Source organism: Corvus moneduloides, chromosome 25, assembly GCF_009650955.1.
Source record: "Corvus moneduloides isolate bCorMon1 chromosome 25, bCorMon1.pri, whole genome shotgun sequence".
NCBI lineage: Eukaryota > Metazoa > Chordata > Aves > Passeriformes > Corvidae > Corvus > Corvus moneduloides.
Genome location: NC_045500.1, coordinates 1767715 through 1788188, shown reverse-complemented (window position 1 = coordinate 1788188; position 20474 = coordinate 1767715). Strand labels below are relative to the sequence as shown.

Below are 20474 nucleotides of genomic sequence, written 5' to 3'. Positions count from 1 at the left end.
ATCAACTCAAATATCAAATACCCACCCAAATAATAAAATCGCCCCCGAATTCATCAACTATCCTCCCAATGACAAAAATATCCCAAAACATACTAAAATACCCCCAAATCAATTTAAAAATTAAAATTAAAAAAATTTTTAAATACTCCAAATAAATTATAAAATAGAGAAAAAATAAAATGCTCCAAATAAATAACAACATACCCCCAAAGTAATAAAATACCCGAAATAAATGATAAAATAACCATGAGTAAATAACAAAAACCCCAAATAAATAACAAGCTCCATCTCAAGAATAATAAATTAGTCCCCCAAATAATAAAATACATTGACTAATTAATAAAATATCCCCCCAAATGGTCAAATAGTCCAAATCTCTGCCCCGGCCCTCTGGAGCAAAGGCGACTTTCATTTAAAAACCACGCACGATTTTTTCCTTGCCAGTTCCCAACTCCGTTAAGATCATTATCACAGAATGGGAGCAGAGATAAAACATTTTTATTTTCTTTTCTTTTCCTTCTAGTGGGATTTTTTAGCAGAGCATCCCCCACTCCCAGCTCTCATGGAAGTCAGCTCATGTTGGGAGTTAATGTTTCGTTAATACATAGGTTTTTTGTTAATTTATTTCACTTTATTTTACTTTTCCATATTTCTCCTCAGTCAGCAATTATTTTACTTCCAAAGGGATTATTACAATTCTCCCTGTGACTTTTTTAGCCTTGGTGCCTTCCATAAGCCACAGGTGATGCTCACGCCACAATAATGTGCTATTAAATAATATTAAATTATTTTAAAATATGTAAAATTATTTAAAATACATTAAATATTATTGAATAGTAACAAATCTTATTAGATCCTATTAAATATTCTGCAAAGCCATATGCACAAATATTTAGGAGCTGTGAAATGCCTCCACCACCCAGCTGGGATGCTACAGTGGGTACCAGCGGGCTGAGTCCTGCTGGGAAGAAAGTAAGGAAAGCTCTGGAAAATTGGGGGGAAATTGGGCTATTTTGGAGTTATATAGAATTAACAGTTTATTTTTATACATACACACTATATAATTGTTATCTATATGATTATATAAAACAAATATACAGGGATAACATGGCTTACCCTATATGTAATATATACTGTATTACACCTAATAGAGATATATTCCATACAGTCTATATTATATTTTCTATTCTATATTATCTATTACCATCATTCTCATACGTAATAATTATATCCTAAAGCTGTGATATATTATTTTATATCTATTATAATCTGCAACACATCACATATTTATTACATCATAATTTATATTACAAAATTATGTATTATATATTTATATTGTATATTATATAATTATATATTATATATTATATATTATATATTATATAATATATTATATGTATTATATGTATTATATGTATTATATTCTAGATATCATAATATATATTATATACTACATTGCATATCATCTCATATCATTATATAAATACATGCACCATATGTAATTTATAGAAAACCCATGGTTCAGCCCCTGTTTTACTTAAAATACATGCATTTTAAGTCCCAACCCACAGTTCAGCCCCTAAAGAAACCCTGTAAAAAAAATCCAAAACCTGAAGGATCACTTCCCATTGGAGAGAAATGTGGAACGTAACACGTGAGATGGAATACATCTCCATTCTGGATCTCAAGTGAGATATACTGAGAAATAACAGGATTTGAGGTATTTGGGAATATCTCATTTACAAAGATCTATTCTAGTCCATTCTATTCTATTTAATCCAAAGTGAATTTGCTCAGAGATTCCCACGGAGGCTGGCGGAAATAGGAATCTTTAGGAGAAAAACCAACACCTTGACACAGAGATGCACAATTTGGGAGTGATTGGGACTTTCCAGAACTGCCAAAAATTTCCTTCCTGAATTTCCTGATTCTGCAGGATTCTGCTATCCTGGCACTCTGGCTCTTTGGAGAAAATCCAATTTATTCTTCAATAAATCCACTTTTGCTGCAACACCCCAAGACCCCGAGGATGATTCCGGGGTTTTAGAGCCTCAAAACCCCACTCTGCCTTTTCCTGATTGACCAACCCCAGGTAAGCCAAAACCCTCTGGAATTTGGTCCTTAGCACCAGAAATCCACCTATTTCTTGATGCATGAGTATCCCAAAGTCTGACCACAAAGGGGTTGCAGAGAGCAACTCCTCTACATTTTTGGGGGATGGAAAAGCATTTTCAGGGTTGCAAGAATTAATTAATTTGCCAAAGCAGTGTTTGCATCCCGCATTCCCAGTAGGAATTTTTCAGTAGCCAAGTGGAAAGGTTTATCTAGCCGGGAGCGGCGCTGGCTTCACAAACATTTCCCCTTATCCAGCAGGGAGAACCTCACCAACCGAAAGGAGATTTAATTAGTGAAAATCTCGTTAGGCAAACGAAATTATCCGTAAGACAATCCTGCTCTGGACAGGGGGGTGATTAACCAGAGCCATTAATCGAGAGCGGTGCTCCAACAGGCAGCTCTGCTCCAGGACGGGGGGGACACCACACCCCCACCCCCTTTGTGCTTGCCGAAAAGCCCTTGAGCATCTCATCAGCTCACCTTGATTGCATCATGCAAATTGCAATTAGCTTTTAGTTTCATCACCCCAGAAAATAGAAAAAAACCCCGTATTTTGGAGGCGCAGGCCCAAGCAACCCCCAAAATTTGAGAGGGACCAGACTGGTATCCACCAGATGATGTGCCCACATCCCACCACTGAGCACTGAGTAATGCAAATGTCATTTTTCAAGTTATTTTAAGATGTTTTGGTATTATTTCCAGCTCTTACATGAGGGTTTTTTACCCTAAAGCTGTGGGTGTTCTCGCATTGGTCCCTAATGATGCCCGGCAGCGTCGTGGCCTCCACCTGCTGTAACGCCGAGGGCATTGTTCAGGCAGCTCAGAACTACAGGGAAACCTAAAAAAAGCTGAGAGCACAAGCTGGGCTACTTCAGAATTCACCAGGACTGAACCTCGGAGGTGATGAAAACCGGCCAGGGGAGTGGGAACGGACCCACTGCTCTTTTAACCTTCTGCTTTAGTAGGATACCACAGAATCACCTATAAAAAGCATCGATTTTTATAGCAAGAGAAGCCTTCCCTTTGCCAGGAAGTCCTGCAGGATGCCTTAAAAAATGGAGAAAAAAAGCCAAAACCTCATAAAATTGGTGCCCAGCGAACATTCACGGCTTTCTGTCTATAATTATATCTATATATCTCTTGCTCAAGAGGAATCCCTGCGGACCTCACTTCCGCTGGGGACCTCACCCTGGCAGCATCCTCCAGCTCCAAGTTTGAGCATCCCTAAAGTGATGTTTCCCACCACCATCAGTTCCCAAGCAACGCCTGGAAGGAAAGACCCTAACCCTAACCATCACCACCCAAAAAACTGGGAAATCTGGGAGTTTTTTAGATGCAGGGCGAAGATGAGCTCACTGAAAACTACCCAGGGATGCAGGCGGAGCGAGATGATGGAGCAGGGTGAGGATGGATACTGAAGGAATGACCCACCTGATGTCACACAGAGTAGCAGGTAATTGAGAAATACCAATTAAATCCGAGCTGGCAGAGCCCAGTATATGTATTCCCCGTATATTACATTCCCAAATATATTCTTCCACTATATTCCCCAATATACCATATCTATATACGTAGAGATGTATAAAACATTGTATTTCCCCACACATACAGGGATTATTATCTAATGTTCTTCAATACATACAGTATTTCCCAATATTTTCTGTTCCTAAATATATTCCTCAACATTTTATCTTTCATACTCCCCTATAAATATATAAATATATGGATATTATAATATACTATAGTATACTACTAATACGATGGATACTAATACTATTCTATTATTTGCGCTGCCCTTAACTTAAAAGTGATTCAGAGGCTGCAATTAATGCAATAATCTGAATTTTTTTGCAATATCCATCAATTCCTTCTACATCTTGGGCTCGACTTACTGTTGTCCAATTTCTGCCACAAACTTGCGACAAGTTTTGAGCAAAACCCACTTAATTTCTGTCAGGCAAAAAGGGTTTATCCTTTAATGATCCTTACCAGATCCTACTCTTGGGACACAAAAAAAATTTGAAAAATGTGGTTTTATTTAAAATCTGGTTTCATCAGAAGGTCAGGTTTTACTGAAGAGCTCTGTTTTTAATGCAAGCTATTGATGGGCACCAGGCATGGGTGGGAATTACAGACCTTGGGCATCAGACACGCTAAAATCCATTTTCGGATGAGACAGGAGTGACCAGCCCTGCAGCACAGGATGTTTGACACTTATGGAGAGGAGCCTTTTGGATGAGTTTTGGGGAATTTCCACACTGAAGTGAGAACGGGTCTGGAACTCGTGTGCTCTGCAAGGACCTTGGCTATGTGGGTGCACTGCTGGGAGGCTTTAATGCAGGTGCCCTGCGAGCACCTTTGCTAATTAGGGTGCTCCATCAAGACCTTGGCTGACTTGAGTACCCTACAAGCATCTTTGCTAATTAAGGTGCCTGGCTGGAGTCTTTAATTTGGGTGCCCTGCAAGCATCCTTGATGACTGGGGTACCAACTCGGTCTTTGTTAATCAGGGTGCCATGCCAGGGTCTTTGCTAATTAGGGCGCTCCACAAGGAGCTTTGCTGATTTGGGCACTCTGCTGAGGTCATTCATTTGGGCACCCTGCAAGGACCTTGGCTCATCTGCACACCCCGAGGGCACCTTCACTTACTCAGGTCCCACTCCACGATCTCTGCCCATGCAGATGCCACACCAGGCTTTTTGCTAATTAGAAGGCCCTGCAATGACCTTTCCCATTTGGGTGCCTGGTTGGGATCTCTATTTTTTGTGCCCTTCGAGCATCTTTGCTAATTAGGGTGCCCTGTAAAGGTCTGTGCCAATCAGGGCACCATCCCATGGCCTCTGCCACTTCGGGTGCTCTGCTGAAATCCTCCCCCAAGTGTCCTGAAGGGGTCTCGGGTGCCTCATGGCACCTTTGCTCGCCAGGTCATGAGCAGCAGGTGCCACAAAAGGACACGACAGAGATGGCATCGCCCCTGCCTCGCTCTCGGATGCTCCGTGGGCAAGCCCAGCACTGGGCACCAGCACGGCTGCTGCATCCACCCCTCTGCTACTGGAATGGCTTTGCATCCCAAAATCCCACGAGGAGCAGGCGATGCACATCCCTGCGGGGGTATGGGGCAGCTTGTGGGATGCCTCGCTGGCATCGGAGCATCCCCAAATCCCATCTGCAACCCCCACGCTGCGTTAATAGCTCGTATTTTGCTAATTGTACAAACCTAATGGGGGAAGGAGCTGGCGGGGAAAAAAAAGGGTAATGGCCATCAGGCCAGCAATAAACCAAAATTAATGGGCTGTGGGAAGAAATCATGTCCACTTAATCCCAGCTTTGGAACTCTAATAGAATCTTGGAACACCAAGGAGGGTTGCTCTATCCCGAGGTCACTCCCGGGCCGTCCGTCAGGAGCCAAGCAGCCTGAGCTGCAGGACAGTCTGCGGAGGGGAGAGGAAAGGGCAGCAGCTTCTTCCCAATGCCCTGGAATGTGGCAGGCAGCAGGAGAGGGGGATAATTCCCATGGGAGAAGGCAGAGAGATGGAGAGGAATGCTGCTGAAAAACACCTTGTTGGGACTCTACCTTCAACTGGGGGATATCTGCTTTTTATCTCCTTTTAACCTTTTTTTTTTTTGGTTTTCCTTTTTTCTTTTTTTTTCCTAATTTTCTTTTAATATTTTTCTACTTTATTTTTTCCAAATTGATTTTCTTTTACCAATTTTGCTTTTCCTTTTAATTTTCTTTTTGTATTATTTTTCCCCATTTTTCTGATTTTGCTTTATTGTCTCTTTTTAACCAAGTTTCCTTTTTATTTTCTTTTTTTTCATTTTCCCATTTTCTTTTTATTTCTTTTTCTCTTTCTTCCCACTTTTTTTTACCAAGTTTCTTTTTTCTTTTTACTTCTATTTCCTTCCCTTTCCCCCATTTTTTTGCTTTTCATTACTGTTTTTCTTTCTTTACTTTCTTTTTTTAACCAATTTTCTTTCTTCTTTTTATTTTCCCATAGAAAAAGGAAAACAATTTCCCCACCACAAAGCAAGGATAAACGCACCCAAACCTCTAACCCAGCAAGACAGGGATGCTGGTGTGGGACACCAACATGGGATTCCCAATCCCTATTTTCACTCTCTCCCATCCAACTTTTTCCCTGGCCCTGCTTCATCCCAGTAGAAATTTAATTACTTTGTGATTTTTGCTTGCCCTGGAACAAAAATCCAGTGCACAAATATCCCTGTTCCTGGCAGAGAGGGATGGAGATAAGACTCATCCCAAACATTCCCTTTGGGTTGAAAAAAAACCCCAACACAAAAAACTTTCAGCCATAAATTCGGGTAAGAGCAAAGGTCTTCACTCTAGGAAAACTGGGATTGAAAGTAGATGTGGAGTATTTCTGTGAAGTTGTACAAATCCAGATGCCAGTGGCCATCACCAACACTTGGAAAAATCTAAACCATCTGTGTTTGCCAATCAAACTGCCCCACTCGGGAGCCAAAAAAGCCCAGTACAACCCCAGCAAAACCCAGTGGTTTGTACTAATGCCCCAAATCCTACTGGGAATGAGAAGCCAGCTGCTGTGCCAGCACCCCACAGCTCTGCTCCCATCTCCTGCTTGCGGTGGCTCCCTCCAGTGATGCTAAACCCCACGGGAGGCTGGAGAGCTTCTTCCTATGGGAGAATCACCACTTTTTTTCTCCTGAAAATGCCAAGGGGGAATAATTATTTTTAAAACACTCCTATTGTTGAGGAGCCACTCAGGGCTGGGGAGGATGGGAATGATGGATCATGCCAGGCTGGACCAGGGATGCTCCAGCTCCCTGTGCACAGAGTGAGCAAGGACACAAGGATCACCCAGACTGCACATGGGATGCTCAGGGATACTCCAGCTCCCTGTGCACAGGGCACCAAGCAAGGATACAGGGATCATCCCAGGCTGGACAGGGATGCTCATGGATATTCCAGCTCCCTGTGCACCCAGTGCTTGGGGCACCAGGGATCATCCCAGGCTGGACAGGGATGCTCAGGGATGCTCCAGCTCCCTGTGCACCCAGTGCTTGGGGCACCAGGGATCATCCCAGGCTTGACCAAGGATGCTCAGGGATGCTCCAGCTCCCTCTGTACCCAGTGCTTGGGGCACCAGGGATCATCCCAGGCTGGACAGGGATGCTCATGGATATTCCAGCTCCCTGTGCACCCAGTGCTTGGGGCACCAGGGATCATCCCAGGCTGGACAGGGATGCTCATGGATATTCCAGCTCCCTGTGCACCCAGTGCTTGGGGCACCAGGGATCATCCCAGGCTGGACCAGGGATGCTCAGGGATGCTCCAGCTCCCTGTGCAAACAGTGCTTGGGGCACCAGGGATCATCCCAGGCTTGACCAAGGATGCTCAGGGATGCTCCAGCTCCCTGTGTACCCAGTGCTTGGGGCACCAGGGATCATCCCAGGCTTGACCAAGGATGCTCAGGGATGCTCCAGCTCCCCGTGCACCCAGTGCTTGGGGCACCAGGGATCATCCCAGGCTTGACCAAGGATGCTCAGGGATGCTCCAGCTCCCCGTGCACCCAGTGCTTGGGGCACCAGGGATCATCCCAGGCTGGACCAGGGATGCTCAGGGATGCTCCAGCTCCCCGTGCACCCAGTGCTTGGGGCACCAGGGATCATCCCAGGCTTGACCAAGGATGCTCAGGGATGCTCCAGCTCCCTGTGTACCCAGTGCTTGGGGCACCAGGGATCATCCCAGGCTTGGCCAAGGATGCTCAGGGATGCTCCAGCTCCCCGTGCACCCAGTGCTTGGGGCACCAGGGATCATCCCAGGCTGGACCAGGGATGCTCAGGGATGCTCCAGCTCCCTGTGCAAACAGTGCTTGGGGTACCAGGGATCATCTCAGGCTGGACCAGGGATGCTCAGGGATGCTCCAGCTCCCTGTGCAAACAGTGCTTGGGGTACCAGGGATCATCTCAGGCTGGACAGGGATGCTCAGGGATGCTCCAGCTCCCTCTGTACCCAGTGCTTGGGGCACCAGGGATCATCCCAGGCTGGACCAGGGATGCTCCAGCTCCCGTTGCACAGGGAGAAAACGAGGCACCAAACACCGATACACTCAACTCCCAGATTTTCCCTGCAAGGATTCGGGCTATTCATATGGAAAACTAAACCCGGGCTGCAGGCACGAGCTGTTTTGATGCCCTCAGAGCAAAAGCAGGAGCGAGCTGCTCGCGTAAATAACGCCAGGGTGTAACCGAGGGAGGCGCTGGCCCGGCCGTGCCCCGTGGCTGCCGGGGCTCAGGTTGCAGGATCCGGCCTCGCCGAGGGATTGCGGGGCCGTGCCGGAACGCAGCTATTTTAAGGTTGGGGATATCATTTCACCAATAATTTCCCTCCGTTTCATGTGACACGGACCCAGCATCCCTAAAATAAACGGGGACTACACCCTGTCTTAAAGGGAATGGAAATAGAAATGTTAAAAGTAATAACAGGCACCCAAACCGTTGGTGTTAATGATTTGTCTTATTTTATTTCTAGGAAGGAGAATAAATGCACACCGGGGGCAAAAAGCACTTCGGATTTCAGCAAATATTTGGAAATCTTGTTAATTAATGGTACAGCGGACACAAAGATGCAGCTGAGATCCAGGGCTTGGGATCACAGAGGGATTTGGTGGATGTTTATATTGTATTTGGGGAGTTTTCCCACGGATATTAAAAATAAATAAATAAAACTTAGCACTTGGTCCCTGCCAGTGGCATGCTCAGGGTTCCTTACTCAGGGCAGCAGCAAAGATGTGATGCTCTATGTGCCAAAACAGCAAGAATTTGGAGGAAAATTGTTATTCACTGATTTTTTTTTCCCCCTACCGTGCAATGAGCCGAATGTGGGTTTTTGCTGTTTGGGGCCAAAAAGCTCTGATTTAGGATTATCCCCATTCTTGCAGCCATATCACTGCTTAATTTCATTGTACATTAAAAGAACATCCTACTGTATTATTTTATAGTATTATATGTATCTCTATTAATTGTATTAATTGTATTTATTCTTCTATAAATTACGCTATACTACATTATAAAAGTTCACTAACATATCCCAATCTCTTCATTGAAAACTACCATTTATCAGCTGGAAAAATCATCTGCATCTCCCGTGGAAGATCAACATCACTTTTGGCAGCTAAAACTCTCTCAGCAGCAAGTTTCAAATTTCTTTTCGACTCCATTGCTGCAGCTTCAGAGAACCTACCTCTGTGTTATTCCCCTCCCTCGCTTGCAAATGGAATGCAAAGTTTGAAATTCGGGTTGCAAGCAAAAAAAAACCAGCACAGGGACAAGGAATTTTCCAGGAAACGGAGCATCCACCAAGCTCATGCACTTGAACACTGGCAGGAGGCGCACCAGGAGCGTGTGCACGTATATCCAAGGGGTGCTTCTCCCTGGAAATCACTATTGGGATGTTCAGTTTGCATCAGAGAAGTTATTTGCCTCTAGGAGTACATGAACAGGTTGATCACCAGCTGCACTTTGCTCACAGGGGACAAGATTCTCCTTCCTCAAAACTGGGATGGGGAGGACAATGTGTGTCCAGCACTCACACTGCTCTCCTGCATAGTAATTCCCTCTTATCAATCAATTGATTGATAATTTTCTACTATAAATCAACCAATATTTTTATTACAAATCAATAATTTTCTGTTATAATGTGATCAATCCATTACCTTCTATTCTAAATCCATCAATCAATAATTTTCTAGTGTACATCAATCCATAATTTTTTACTGTTCATCAACCCACTATTTTCTACGATGAATCAATCAATAATTTCCCATTATTAATCAATCAACCCACGATCTGCTACGCCAAACCAGTCAATAAATTTTTATTACAAGCAAATCAACTCATGACTTCCTATTATAAATTGATCCATCGATAATTTTCTATTAGAACCCAATCAACCTTTGGCTTTCTAGTATAAATCAATCAATCAATAGGGTTTTATTCTGAGTCAATTTGAATTAAATTGAAATTAATTAGATCTCCGTTCAGTTGCTGCTGGGCTGAAGGCCCCCATGCTCCCCCCCAGGCAGGTATTTATAGCCACCGTGTCTCATCCCCACTGCCCTCAGCCCCGGCCATTAATTAAATTAGCACAAAGAGGGGCTTGTTGAGCGCTCCAGCCTCCCGAAGTCGAGCCGGCGAACAGGAAACAAAGGGTGGAATTCTGCCTGCTTGGCTCAAGGGTGCTGTGTGCCCCGGCCGGGTGCTGGAGCAGGGCATGGGGTGCCCTCGGATGGGGGAGCAGCCCCCCAGGGCAGCACTGGGATGTGGGATGGATGGGCCGAGCCAGAGCTGGGCTGGAGCAGTTGGGTGATGGGAATCTTGCGAAGGGAATTATGCAAATCCCACCTTGTAGCGGGTCTCACCCCATCGCTTCCCAGATTTACACTCAGCGCACCCAAACCGGAGGCCGGAATGCCAATGCGGCCACTTCCCAATCCCTGAGCCCTTCCCGTCTTATCACAGCAGTGTGAGAGCACTGCTGCACTGAGCCCCTCTCCAAGCACAATTAATTCTGGGTGAAAACGCTCCCAGTAATTCCTGCAGGGATAACAGCACTGGGAATTTCTCTGCCTTTTCCCCTGTTGAGCCAATTCCCTATAGAAATGGTTGCAGGGAAAATACCCCCCCTCCCCCCCCATCTCTACCTTGAGATAACCCTGGCCACTTGCCAGGTACTCAGCTATTAAAGATGCTACTAAATAGCTTTATTTGGTGGTTTTAGCATAAATATTCTCAGCAGGACCTTCAGCTCCACTGTTTGGGGTGTTAAATTTAAAAGGGAAGGAACAGGAAAAAAAACCTTTTGGAGGTTGTTTAGGCAAGGAGGAATGATTTAGCACGGTACAGGGTGGGATTAAGATGGCAAAGGTCACGTTGGAAAGAAGGAAAAGCTCCCCAACAGCAAGAGGTGGCTCCTGGTACGAGGAGAAAACACTGAAATGCTCAAAAAGAGTGAAAAGCAACTTGATAAAAAGTGATGGTTAAGACAGTGGGACTGCGGGGGGGAGTCAGGTTTTCATGGGGGAAAATAGCAGGAATGGGGAATATGCCCATGGTGGTTACTGGTCTGGAGGAGTCACAGCCAGGAGCTGGAGGAGCATCACTGGAAATGGACAAGTGTTGGTAAAAATGCATCAGAATCACTAGAATTGCACGAGTAGCCCCTAATCTGGATAAGCACCCACAAAATTGTACCAGCATTGCTAAAATTGGATGAGCAACATTAAAACTGGATAAGCATCCCTAGAACTGAATCACTATCCCTAAAGCTGGACCAGCATCACTAAAATCACACCAGCATCCCTAAAACTGCACTGGCATCCCTAAAATGAGACCAGCATCCTTAAAATGAGACCAGCATCACTACAGGTAGATGAGTATCCCTAAAACTGCAGCAGCATCCCTAAAATTGCAGCAGCACCCCTGAAGTTGCACCATCAACCCTAGAACTGAAGGAGCATCACTAAAACTGCATCTATGAAAATTGTACTGGCATTCCTGAAACTGGCACCAGCATCCCTGAAGTTGGATGAGCATCACTAAAATCACACCAGCATCACCCTACAGGAAAATAACCCATCGATACCATTTAGTATTAAATTCATATTGTTATCTTTAATTATTTACTATTTACTTTTTCTTGGTTATTGAGCATGTATTGCTATTTATTTTTTTATTGTTCCTTTTCTATGATAGTTAAGTTTGTTCTTTACCACCCCACTGACAAAGTGCCCCACTTCATTATTTTTGTTTTAGAGCAATTAACTAATTGCCAGAGTTATGAGATCTTGGATCTGGCACCAAGATATAAAGAGACCAATTTCTGCACGTAAATGCATTAAAAGACCTTTGCAGGCATTTTATAGAAATGGGATTTTCTTGGGGTTGAGCTAGGAAATAATAAGAATTTATTTCTTTTTTTTTAAACTCCTCCAGCAAAGTTCATCTCCTCAGAACCCAGATTTTGGGGGGTTTTTTTGAATAATTCTATCTAAATTGGGTGAGCAAGGTCAGGGAGGGGATGCAAGATGCAAGAGGTGGGATGGAGGGCATGGAATGCAGGATGGTCTGGAGGGGAGACCTCCACCCACCATCCCTGAGCCAATTATTTATAATTATTTATTATGAGCTGATGAAGGGGATGATAAAACACAAGACCCGGAGAGGGCTCAGCTCATCATCCTCACTCACTGGGAGCGTTCCCTTTGGAAAGAGGCAGCAGGAAGAGAGTGGAAATAGGGTAAAAATAGTAAACAGGGAAAAAAGGAGAAAAATCAGGCAGGCAAAAGACTTTTCTTTCTGGGATAGCATCAAAATCTCCATCCAGGCTCCCAGCTGTCCTCGGCATCAGCACCGGCAACAGGCAGCGGCATTCGGATGGAGAAATTAGCAGCTTGGAACAATAAATTCCCTTTTAAATTTATTGCTCAGGAGCATTAAAAATGTCTAAAGTGGTTTACATCCACCATCACCGTGGGAATTCGCCCAGGGATCCAGGAGCTGGTAATTGCTATTCTCAAACTTGCCTTGGAAGCTTCAAGTAGTGTTTAAAAAAAACATTTTAAGGGCTTTATAAAGCCATAAAGTGCCCTCGACGTACCTGGGAGTGATGGAGCTGGGAGAGGCTGGTGCTGCCTCCACCAAATAATCCTGGGCATAACACATTGCTGATCTGGTAATGGCAAAGGAAACTGCTACAATTCGATATTGTTCTTTTTTTTTCAATTATTTGGCCAAGTTTTGCCTCCTTGCTGGGCTGGGGGCAGAGCGCGTGGCATCGGGGGGGACCCCAGAGGGCTGGGGCAGGTTGGGTTTGCTGCTTGGATAGGGCTGGGCTGCCAAAAACGATGGGAAAAAAGGGGGAAAAGGAGAGGAAAAAGGAAAAATAATAAAGGAAAAAATAAAAGTGAAAAACAAAAGAAGAAAAAGGGAAAAGGAAAGAGGAAAAGCCAAAAAGAAAATAAAAGAGGGCAGAAAAGAGAAAATGGGAAAAAATAGGAGTGAGAAAGAAAGACAGGGGGGAAAGGGAAAAAACATTCCTCTTTTTTGGGGGGGGGGGAAGGAAAAAAGGAAAACAAGGAAAAAAGGGGAAAAGGGGAAAAGAAAAAATACTTAAAGGAGGAGAAGAAAAAAAGGAAAATCAAGGGCAAAATAAAACAAAAAGGAAAATATTTTAAAAAGGTAAAAAAGGAAAAAATAAAATAAAATAAAATAAAATAGGAAGCAAAAAAGGAAATAAGGAAAAAGGGAAAAGAAAGGGGAGGAAAAAAAGATGGGGAAAAAGAAGACAAAGGAAAATATAAAAAAAATAAAGGAGAAAAGGTAGAAAAGGGGGGGAAAGGAGAAAAAGATGGGGGGGGAGGAAGGGGGAAAGGAGGAAAATTAGGGAAAAAAGGGGGGGAAAGGAGGAAAATCAGGGGAAAAGGGGGGAAAAGGGGGGGAAAGTGAAAACAAAATCAGCTTTTCCTGACTTGGAAAAAATTCCAAGGGGTTCAAGCTCTAACCCAAGACTGGAGAAGCTCCCAGCTCCTGTGGGGACTGAGGTTGTTCCCGCTCTCTTCTGGGCATGACAGGATTTTCTCACTCGAAACCCCACTCCCAAACACATCTCCAAAAAAATACTACATGGGGGAAGAAATAAAATAGAAGCTTCCCATAATTGGTCCAAAATCGGGATTATTTTTAATTGGCTTTCTGAGATTTCTGGCAGGGATCCAGGCAGCCAGCCCAGCCAGGGAAGGGAAAGCCTGGCCAAAAACTGTGGGCTCACTTATAACATTTCTCATAGTTTTTGTAACACCTTGTTAAAGCCAAAAGCTCCGGATTGAACATTAGTGGAGAATGTTTTTCCCCTCGACACAAGTTGGGTTTCACTTTCTCCTCCTCCTGCACCAAAATAATCTGGTTTTTGGGGAGCATCAGCAGTGCTGCATCCTTAAACCTGAGGGGTCATGGCCTTTTGGTGAGGCTACCTGGATATTTGGGATTTTCCTGCCTGGATTATATTTTGTATGGGAAGGATGGGACAGGTGGCACAGGATGCTGGAAGATGGGGGAAGCATGGCCTGGAATATGAAAGTCAAGGTAAAAAAAACAAATAGTGACAAAGCAGAAAAAAAGAAAGAAAAAAAAATTTTTTTAAAAATTTTAAAATAAGCATAAAAATAAAACTAAACCAGATAATCAAAAATTAAAAGAAACTAAACCATAAAATAAAATAAGAAATAACATGAAATTAAAATTAAATTAAAATAAAATAAAAATAAGTAATAAGTAAATAACAATTTTTTTAAATTGTAGACATGGTGCTTTGGGAAGTGGTTTAGGGGTCGATTGCACAGCTGGACCCAATGGTCTTGAAGGTCTTCTGCAACCCAACTATTGAACCAATTAACCAGAGCTGGGAGAACCCAGGGTTTGTGTTCCTGTTTGGAAGAGGAAAAGCCAAAAAAATAGGATCTAATCAAGCAGTTGGGAAGCGCTGAGGCCAAATTCCCGTCTTATTTATACAGCTGCAAACCACAGCTGGGCAAAGGCAACCTCATCCCACTGGGATCACAGCTCCATCCCGCCAGGATCGTGGCTCCATCCCATCCCGCCAGGGTTGGTTTTCCATTTTCCCATGGGGATTACCTGGAGCACCACCTCGGTCCTTCCAAGGCTGGAGGCAGGGATAAACCCGAGTTTAAATTTAATTGAGGATTAATTCCCATCCTTCCGGATTATTATTTGGAGCCAGCATCTTAATGATCTGGCTAATGATGCTGGGAATTAATTTATTTTTGGGCTAATTAGAGGGCATTTGTTAACACCCTCTTTGGTGGTGGCGAAAATTATTTGGGAATCAAGTTATTCGACAGTGCACGGGATATTAAATGCAACTGGGAATTGTCTGGATCCAGTAAATTATCCCGCTAACACCCCAAAAAAAGCAGCTTTCCACATGCTGGAGTGAAACAAGGATGGGGAATAACTGGGGACAGGATGCTGAGAGGCATCAGCAGTACCCATGACCTAAAATAAAGATGACACTGATGCTCGATCTGGCTTTCCCACCCGGACTGCAGATGCCAAATCTCCCTTAATTTATCCCTAATTGTGGCAAAAGTTTCCTCCCGACTTTAGGAAGCGTGGCATGTTGCTCCTTGCATCCCTCCCATCGACTCTCAGCCGCCCCATCCCATCGCTCTGACTCATTTCGCTGATTACTCCAAGCCAGAGCAGCTCCCAGGAAAATCAATTCTGCCAAATTGGGGTGTCCCAGCATCCCAGGTTAATTTTCTCCGTGTCTTCAGGAAATATCCCAAGAATCCATGGCACAAACCCAACCAGGATGCGGATGGTACCCGGAGGTGCAGTCTGGCCCCCGCATCCCTGCGGATGAGGATGGATGGGTGAAGGATGCTCTTCCCAGCAGGACCAAGCCAATATTTAAGTTTTGTTGGAGGACAAAAAAAAAACCCCATTATCGCTCAGAGACTTATAGATGCTGTCCATCAACTTGGAAAAAAGACAAGAAGTAATTCAGAAGTTCACAGGAAAAGCCAAAATCACCCGAAATCCAAAGCTGCCCCATGAGGGTCTTGTTTTATCCTTGAGCTGGAAAAACAGTTATTCCTGGTGTGCCAGTGGGGTAAAACACTCTTCTCCCAGTACAACTTCATGCATTTAATCCAAAAGAGGAGATTTCCTTTAAAAAAAAAACACCTTAGGAAAAAAGAGGAGATTTCCTTAAAAAAAAAAAGGTGACTTTCTTTAAAAAAAACCACTATTTCCTAAAAAAAAGAAATGTTTCCCTTAAAATGGAGTAACTTTTTAAAAAAGGCAATTTCCTCAAAGAAAGGGAGATTTCCATAAAAAATGAGATATCCTGTATTTCCCCCTCCCAAAAACGATGGAGGGAAAATGGAGTATGTTCCTGCAAGCTCAGTGGGGAAGCTCAGCACCACTTTTCTCCCCGTTTTTTCCCTCACCCCATGATATTAGGGAGCATTTAATGCGATATATAAATATATATCTAATGTTATACAGATCTCAGGTTAAAATGAAGGGGCTTATGGAACCCCCCAGTGCCAGCTTTGGGGGGCAAGGGCTGCAAAGTGCCTTGAAAAGCCCAATTTTGGGATGCTAAGGAACACGGCATCTCCTTCTCTTCCTGACACCGCCAGCTCCCCTATTAACCTCTCCTGTAATTAGCCTCAAGCAATTAACTTTTGCTCCTAACGAAGGAATCTCAGTGCAGGGAGTTAAATAAAATAGGAGGGAGGAGGGGAAAAAAAATAAGGGGGAATCCTGATCCCATCATCTGTCTGCTCCATATGGCTTAAACCCAAAACAACGTGCTATTTTTTCACCTAAATCACCCAAAATCCAACTGATTCACCCAAAACCCTCCCCCCGTCCACGTGAGGCTGGAAACTGCCCCTGAAACATCGGGCCCCAAAGGTTTTGGGGTGGTTTTTTTTTCAGGGAGCACCCACTTTTCTACACCGGGATGATCCCAGCCACGTCGAGTCAGCACTTTTGGAGGCATGATGTCCAAAAGTTTCACCAAAGCCAGGTCCACTGAGCCACACGCTGCTTTTCCCCACTCTAACCCCAAAACTTTTGAGGATTTGAAGGCAAAATAAGTTGAAAAAAGCCAAATTAAGCCATTTCCTCTCCTATTTTCTGTTTCTCCCCGGCAGACAGCTGTCCTGCATCCCAGCCAAAAATAATCCATCCCCCCCCTTTCCTCAATCTAATCTCCCCGGCTGGGAGTTTGAAAATATCCTGCCGGGTTTAGGGTTTCCCGTTACCCGGTGGGCGGCGAGATAGTGGGAAAAAAGATCCTTGGGAGCGAGAAAAACCGGGAAGAGCCCAAACAAAGAGCCGGAGCCCAAGCTGAGCTTCGACACCTGGTGAGGACTGGGATGAAGTGGAGGGACACCCCAAACCCTCGGCAAAACTTCCCGAGTTGCACAATGCCACCGGCGGAGCCACCCTCCTACGGACGGAAATGCAATAAAAAATTCAAGGATAAATTTAAAATAATAATAATAATAATAATCATTATTATTATTACTATTAAGAAGCCCTCCCTGCATTGCTGCAGAGCCACTAAAAGCGATTTCTGGAGTATTCACCCAACCCTGTGGGATAAGGTGGGGGGAGAGAGGGGCTGCCAGGGCGTCCCGTGGAGTGTTCCAGGGGAAAGGGGGTGCCCTGGGGGAAATGAGGTGCGCCAGGAGAAGGCGGCACACGGGGGATAGAGGGGTGCACGCAGGGGTTTGTCCCAGGAGAGGCGGCGGGATGCGGCACGCCTGCGAGGGCCACGCTCCGGCACTGGCATGCAGCCCGCATGAGGCCCTGCGAGGTGGCACGGTGCCCCCCCACCTCCAGTGGGTGCCCTGGGGGTCCTGGGAGGGCACCCCGAGCTAACTGGGTGCTTTGCAAAGCCGGGAGGCTGCAGATAAAGCGCCTCCCCCCCACCCCCCCACCAGCACCCGCTGCAGCCCCCCACCCCGGCTGCACGGGGGACAACTTCCCAGCTCCCAAATGCCAGGAGCTGGGGGGCTACAGCTCTTCCCGGGGGCTGGGACCAGCTGGGGGGGGGGGGAGGGCTGCCACCCCCCCTCCGGGGCAACCGTGGCCAGCTGCGGGGGGCTGCCATCCCTGCGAGGGGGCTGCAGGCAGCCAGGGGGGATCGCAACTGGTAAGGGGGGGCTGCAGCCCCCAGGGAGGGCACTAGGAGCGGCTGGAGGGGCTGGAGCAGCCCCGCGGTGGGAGCACGCCAAGTGCTCGGGGGTCTGCAGCCGGTCCGAGGTCACTGCAGCGAGCGCGGGGGGCTGCAGCCCCCGGGGGGGCACGGGGAGCGCTGGGGCAGGGGCGATCTGAAACCGGCTGGGGGGGTCCGCAGCCGGCCGGAGGTCGCAACCCCCCTAAAAGCCCTGCAACCGGGCAGCGGGGGCTGCAACCGGCGGGGGGAGACTGCGACCAACTGTGGGGTACGACCCCCCCCCCCCCCCAAAAACACCGCGACCCTCCCGGGGGGTTCTGCAACCGGGCACAGCGGGGGCTGCAAGTTGTTCGGGGGGCCGCAACCTTTGGGGGGTCTGTGAGCGGCTGGCGGGGTGCGCAACCCCCAGATCACTGGACGCCTCCCCCCGGGATCGCTGCAACCGGTCGGGGGATGGGGAGGAGGGGGTGCACCCCGCCCGAATCGCTGCATCCCCCCAAAATTATCGCGCCCGGCCGAGGGGGTCACGGCGGAGAACCGCAGTGGCACAGCCGGCCGGAGGTCAGCCCGGAGGGGGAACCGGACACCGGGGACGGACACCCGCGCTGCCCCGGCCCCGCACCGCCGGGGAGACGGCGGGAACGGCAAGTTACTTCCCACACCGGAGGGGATGGGGGGTGGGGGGGGAGGGGGGTGTCCCCGCCGTCGCCGCACGTGCCCCGCCGCCCGCGCCGCTTTGTCCGCCGGGCTCCGCGGCTCCGCCCGCCCCCGCGCGGCGGCCCCGCCGTGAGTGACAGCCCTACCTGCCCGCCAATCTTCATCACACCGACACCGGCCTGACAGCGCGGCCGCCGCTCGCCGCCCGCCCGCCCGCCCGGCCCCGCCGCGCCGCCGCCGACAGGCCCCGCCCACCGCCCGCAGGGCCACGCCCCCGACGCCAAACCCCGCCCCCCGCGGGCCCGCCCCCGCCAGGCCCCGCCCCCGGCCCCGCCCCCTCGCCGCTCCCCGGCAGCGCCCCCTGCTGGCCGGCGCCCGCTCCCCCGTCCTGCCCCCCTCCCCCCCCGCCCCCTCCCCAAAACGCGGCCGTCCCCCCGCCTGCCTCCGGACCCCCCCGGTGTCCCCCGGACATCGCCGCCTTTGCCCCTGCTCCCCTCAGCCGGGGTGCACCTGCACCACCTGCACCCCCGCAACCAGATTCCCCCCACCACATCTGCCTCCCCAGCAGCATCTGTCCCCCCACCTCGTTTCCCCAATATACCGCCGCGCATCCGTATTAACCCCCAACACGTATTTCTCCTCCAGCAGCATCTGCTCCCTCCGTATTTCCACCGCCTCCCCTCCCCCCCCGGATGCTTTTGCCATCCCAGACAGATTCAGAGCCAGCCTCGGTGGCCCCGGACTCCCCCAGCTCCAACCCCCGCAGTGCCCCCTCCATCAAGACCCCCAGGGGGGGTTACCAAACCCGCCCACCCCCCAGCACAACCGTGAAATTTAGGGCACCCAGTGAGATCCCACCCAAAACTCCTCCTGTGGTATTATCCCCCAGGCAAAACACTCGCATCTATTAATTATTGTTCATCTGGGGGAAAGTGGCTTCTGACCGAGCTCCCCCTACCCAAATTTTGGTCCGCATGAGGTATCAACTGCCCTTCTCTTTCGCAAAGAAGATGAGGTTTTCCTGGAATCACTTTCATTGGGAGCACTGGGTCCTATAGCCAAATTTTCCCATATTTTATTGCAAAAGCCACAGGGATGGATTTTTCTGGATCAGTCTGGCCACAGGGTTTTTTTCCCAATTTTCCAACCCTTTCCCTGATGAAAAATGCTATCAAGAACGGATTTAACGAGAAACGCTGGATTTCTGCCCATTTCCTAAGGATCTTGGGTGGGGGGCGGAGTCACTCAAAACAGCCCCAGAATTCCTTTGGAATAGGTTAAGGTTAATTGGTTAGGGAATAGGTTAAAATTGGCTCCAAAGAGTTACAGAGGGATGTATGAGCCAGCAGCACTAAATGATGTGTAAGGGATGGCCATGGGGTCAGGGATGCAATGGGAAAGGTGGTAAAACAAATTAAATTTAAGGCCAGGAACCCGAAACACTTTTAATTTTCCCTCTTCGGTTTTCCAGAACAAATGACCACTTGCAAATCAGCATTCCTAAATCCCTCCTTCCAGTTTATCCCGAAAGTAAGTCCCTCCAGAAAATGTTTGCTCCACTGTTTGTACTTCCTATTGCGAGCAGGCTCTAACATACACTGATGTCCTTTGGGCTCGTGGCTCCCGCTTGGAATCCATCAATAAAATAGCAGAGAGATGCAGTGGGTGGTTGGGATGAATCCCACCCACTCCCCTCCAAAAGAAAAAAAATCACTGCATTGCATCACTGGGAAAACCAGCGGGAACTCAGAGCATCCCCCCAGTCCTTTGGAGATGTTGGAATGATTTATAGGAATTTTTTGCCTTGTAAATCAGCTGACGGGACATTTTTCCCCTCCCTTATTACTATTCCACAGAAGCGAGCAAAGATGAGGAGCCATAAAGCTGTCGCCGGTTGTTTCAACCAGCAGGGGATGCCAGACAGAAAATATTTCGGGTTTTGCAGA

General features: G+C 47.3%; 1 protein-coding gene across 6 annotated transcripts in view; it reads right to left on the bottom strand.

The window, feature by feature from the left end:
• PKNOX2 (PBX/knotted 1 homeobox 2) overlaps window positions 1-18746 on the bottom strand; it is an 86493-nt gene extending 67747 nt beyond the window's left edge. For 5 of the 6 annotated variants that reach the window (XM_032133730.1, XM_032133726.1, XM_032133728.1 and 2 more), the window contains exon 1: window positions 18675-18746. The gene's annotated coding sequence lies outside the window, so the exon portion shown is untranslated. The remainder of the gene's footprint in view (window positions 1-18674) is intronic. The other variant, XM_032133729.1, reaches the window with a different exon arrangement.
• Window positions 18747-20474: the final 1728 nt, after the last annotated feature.